The sequence below is a fragment of the Eublepharis macularius genome, chromosome 7 (genome assembly GCF_028583425.1).
Source record: "Eublepharis macularius isolate TG4126 chromosome 7, MPM_Emac_v1.0, whole genome shotgun sequence".
In the NCBI taxonomy this organism is placed as follows: domain Eukaryota; kingdom Metazoa; phylum Chordata; class Lepidosauria; order Squamata; family Eublepharidae; genus Eublepharis; species Eublepharis macularius.
Window position 1 is genome coordinate 30,659,779 of NC_072796.1, and position 5,272 is coordinate 30,665,050.

The following is a 5,272-nucleotide window of genomic DNA, read 5'->3' on the forward strand; positions in this document are numbered from 1 at the left end:
TGGCCCCCATGAACAGTGAACAACGAACATGTTAGTGACAGGATCATGTTCGTCAGTGTTCGTTGTTCGTTGTTTGTGGATGGCAATGAACAACGAACACAATGTTTTTTTTTTCTGTTTGTGCCCATGTCTACTTACCACAGGATATCTAGTGACAGTGACAGTCAGGTGCCACCTAGTGTAAAAGCTGACTAAGGGCCAAATCGCACATTATGATATTTGACATGTTGTGTTGGGGTTCCCTGAACCTGACATGTAAGCAATCAGTCACACATCTTGCTAATGGGAACTAATTTCCCAAGCATGCAGGATCCTGATTTGGTTGGAACTGCAGCCTTTTACGCGTCACCAGTTTCCCAACTGCAAATGCCCAAGAGGGAACCATTTGTCCTGGTGTGGGGCTGCACATTTAACCCATAAGTGCAAGTACGGGCCCAGTGAGGCAAAATGTACCCCTAGGACTGTCTTGAGAAAATGGTGCTGAGAGGATGGCTGAATCTTTTCCAAATCCAAAATTGTGTCCTACATGTTTGAGAAATTGGCCTGACTACTTTCAAGACAGGTCAAGAGAACACCGATAACATCTTGTGCTGTGTAGTTTAGTCCCAACAATATGTGTTAATGTTTATGATAGTGCCACATAAGGATGTGTGGAACCACAATCCCACTCACATTCCTCCCAATCTTAATTAATATTCATCATTAATCTTATGCTAATGTTATTAGTCTTATATTTGTTTCTTTCATTGTTTTGGTCAAGCAGGAGCCCCCATATTTATTATAATATAAATTTGGTAGCAATTCTATTCTGAATGTGATCTCCGTTGAGCCGACTTTTATATTGCTTAAAATTATTTTACAAAGTAAGACTGCAGAAAGGATTTTTCCCTCTCTTCTGCTCTGAAAATGTGTCATGGAGTTGACAAAACTGGATAATGTTATTTCTAAAACACGCAGTACCCTCTGCTCTGAAAATAATGGGCCGTTCTCAAATGCTGGAGTTTTACGGATCCGCAGACACAAAATGTCAACATTTCAATAATTCTTCTCCCAGGAAGCGCATGGATGTAAATTGGTTGTCTTAACGCTGTTTGTCAGGTTGCAAAATTTTCAGCAACAGCACTAAACACATATAATTTGTGGCGGAAAACTATTAACAAGAGACAAATCTCTCAACTGGAAAGTGACAGTTTTTGGTGCTCATTTGAAGTAAGCTCCTGCTAAGATTAGTATGTGAATCACTATCTTCAAGCCCTAGCCAGTCACTGGAAATGTACAACCATTTTCTCTTCAGGTATGTAAAGGCAGATTCTTGCCTGTAGCACACTTAATGAAAAGAACAGCTGGATACCCAATCTTAACATAAAAAGAGCAAAATACAAGAGAATGCTAATGTTTTTTACATTACTGTGGAAATAAAGTGAAGCCAGCATATGGATGAAAAATGAATCTGCCATGGTGGTGGTATCATACAAGTACAAAAAAGAATGCTTGGCTGTTGACTTACTTACACTAACCATCCTGTTCAAAGAATATGGGGGCTTCTGCTTGACAGCAAAAGAAATAAACAGGCAACAGGGAATTTTAAAAGTCCGAGGGAAGAAATTGCTTCCAGAATCAAACCCTGGGATAGCCTTGGCCCAGTGTTTGATCTAAGCATCCTGACTTGTGATCCATAAAACCAAATCTTACCTGCATGATGAGCAATCCAGAGTTTGGCAACTCTACAAACCAAAAATTCTGATCCTGGAGATGAGACCAAGTTTCAAAAGCTGTCTGATTTCTGCCTGCCTGCCTATTATTCATATCATTTTTTTCTCCAAATAAGACACAAATTGGTTTAGAAGAAAAATACATAAATCAATGCACATCAAAACAAACCAAAAAATAAACCGAAGACACTCGAGTGTGGTTCTGGATCGATTGGCTGGCTTGTTTGAAGTTACAGGCTGAGACCCACAGGAATAAGCACCATAGGGCCCAAACCCCTTTTGACTCATACTCAAGGCTCCTGTCTCCGGCCAAACCCAAGTTTTATAAAGGTACCTGAGACAGGAAGGGGAGAAAGCAATCATTGGCAGAGATGCTACACAGCTGGCAAAGATGTTCCTCTTCTTAATCCTCTTACTCCTGTTTTTATTTGAACCAGCACTCCCTTCCCCACAACACAGTCCATGGGTTTATTGCTGAATGAAATTAAAACAGCCGATTTAGTGATCAGACTTTAGCTTTAAATTTTATTGCATCTAAGGCAACCCACTGGCTACAAACATTTGGTTAACTCTGGCTCCAAACTCTTGCTGACCTTTTTATTCTGGTTTACATATAAACTACCGAGAAGTGCTGAGGTTCATCGCTCTCCACCACCTTGCCACTCCAGCAACTTGGTGAATCCTAGACTGTCGCCATGACATGATGATGTTGCTTTTGGGCTTGCCCATTTCTCCACCACCATCCTAACAAGCAGCAGTAGGGGCTGGGGGCTAACAACAACTCGGGTGAATTTCACTGAAGTCTAAATCTTCTTACAAATTGTGCCAAGTTTAATTTGAGAAAAGTAGGCCTTTTCTCCCAGCGTTTACTGATTAACTTGCCCTGCTCACCACTCCTAAAATGAAAGTCAGGAGACCTAATGCAACCCAGTTTTTTCCCCAATGCATGAATTTTTTTTCATTAATCAGAATAGCATGAATATAACATGAGAGCCTTTTGTCTCATTCTGTTAGTCGTCATGGTGAAAAGTTTCTACATTTATTGGAGTTTCATTCATGTTCAATGGATGTTGGAAACTAATTTGCTAGCTCTCCACAGGGTACCACAAATTTGGGGCTTGGCTTACTAGCTGGCCCGGCGGTTATTTGGGACTCTTCCTGATCCTTTGTTTTCCCTGACTCCTGGGCAATGACTGCAGAATCAGAAGAGAGGATAAGGTGCTTTTTCTGCCCTCATGCTGAGCTGCAGGGAGGTGCTGGTTCTGTCTTCTGTAAAGACTAGCAGAAAGGGAAACTACCTCTTTCCTTTGTGTACTGTAAAAAATTCAGTGGGAAGAAGGATGGTTATATGTGTTTTTTTGGATTTTTTTCAGCTCATGTAAACAGATTGAAATATTTAAAAATACACATTTTGGGAATGCAAAGATTTAGAAAACTGAAAAACTTCATATATCTGGTGTTTCATTTCTACTCTGATGTAATTTCTTATCTCATCCACAGGAAATAAAGTACATACAGAAACTGAGCCAGTTTGGCATAGTGGTTAAGAGTGGCAGAACTGGGTTTGATTCCTTATGCTTCCACTTGAAGCCAGCTGAGTGACCTTGTCTATGGGCCAAGCTACACATGACGAATGACACTTGAACGGCAAGTGGATTGAGTGGAGGGCAAGTGAACAGGGAGAAATACACTTGCCGTTCAAGTGTCATTCGTCATGTGTAGCTTGGCCCTCAGTCACACAGCACTCTTAGAGCTCTCTCAGCCCCACCCACCTCACAGGATGATTGTTGTGGAGATAAGAATAACATAACAACAACAACAACATTCAATTTACATACCGCCCTTCAGGATACTTAACACCCTCTAAGAGCGGTTTACACAGTATGCTATTATTATCCTCACAACAACAAACACCCTGTGAGGTGGTTAGGGCTGAGAGAGCTCCTAGAAGCTGTGACTGACCCAAGGTCACCCAGCTAGCTTCAAGGGGAGGAGTGGGGAATCAAACCCCGTTCTCCAGATTAGAGTTCAGCGCTCTTAACCACTACACTAAACTGGCTCTCAACATACTTTGCAAACCGCTCTGAATGGGCATTAAATTGTCCTGAAGGGCAGTATATAAATCAAATATTATTATTATTATTGTTGTTGTTATAAAATCCTGACTACACTTTTTTTCAGACTTCACATGCTGTCACGTCTTCACGCCAAAATCTATTATTACTGCCTGTTCATTAGATCATAAAAGTGGAAAGCATTATGTAACTCGGGTTAGACCTAGCCAATTTTTTTACTGTTGAGAAAGGGAAAAGACAGGTCTCCTTTGACTAGCTAAAAGGCTATGCTGAAGATTATGGGAGCTGCAAGGACAGATCCCATGCGGAATGGGGGCTTTAGTAAGGAGGATAATGATATGAGATGGAGTGAAAAAGTTAGTAGGGTCCAACCCATTTTTAATATGGACTCCATCTGCAGAAAGTCAGAAACACTAGAGAACTGACAAAGATTTTTTTTTTTCATTGTTTGGGGCATAGTTCCTTGTTTTTTTCCCTCATTGGGAAAAATAGACAAAACATTAAAAAAAAAAGGAAAAAAACGTACAAAATGAGAAAAAAAAACAAATTAGTTTATGTTATGTAATTTAGACAGGTCAAAAATTATATCTTTCTTAATGCAAAAACTGGGTTACCTTGCTGTAGAATTTATTTATTTAGGACAGTGTTTACCTAGTTCAGATTATTGTGGCAGAGAACCACTGACCCTGTCTGTTTCATTGCTTATCAAAAGCGTCAACACAAGCTTTAATCGCCTCTGTCAGGTGTGCACTTCTGTGCTGAGTTGCAGTCCACTTCTGAGCAGCTGTAATAAAATTAATAGGTGTGATGCCACAGCATTCCTGATGGGGGAAAGCAGTTTTAACAACTCAGCTGGAAAATACGTCATCATTATTTCTTCTTCTCCAAATAATCTATGATTAATGATATGGCAGAGAGGATATCATCCTGAGTTATGAAAGTGAAATAGACTCCTTTTCTGATTAACTGTTTCATTGTCTAATTAGCATGCAGACTTGAAAGTGTCCCTTGTGCAGATTTTACTGTGCACCCGTTCAATCTAGGTCATGCTTTCTTAGCCTGTCTTCATGGCTCAGTAAGAATTAAACAAGAGTAAAATTAGTAATGGACTAAAGTTCCTGAAAGATTAATTTTAACGGTTCTCGGGGTTACCCTAGGCATCTTGTAGGAGGATTGGAATTGGGCTTCTGATTGAAGTGTCAGTTTAGAAGTGTATTGATACATTAACTCTGCACTGATATGGTGTTAGAATTAATAAAATCAGTAGTATGTTCACACATGGGACTGCAGTCCTCAGGTTACAGGAATGTGTCTGTGCTTGCAGAGTTCAGGTACTCAGGGGGAAATGTAGAGATAAAAATAATTCCACTGAAGATGTTGGTATGCTAACAAATGAAGATCAGAGGTGAGATTGGAGATTAGGATGCTAAACTGTATTTGGGCAGACACATTGCTTTGGGAAGGATCACCTTTACTCGCTCCACT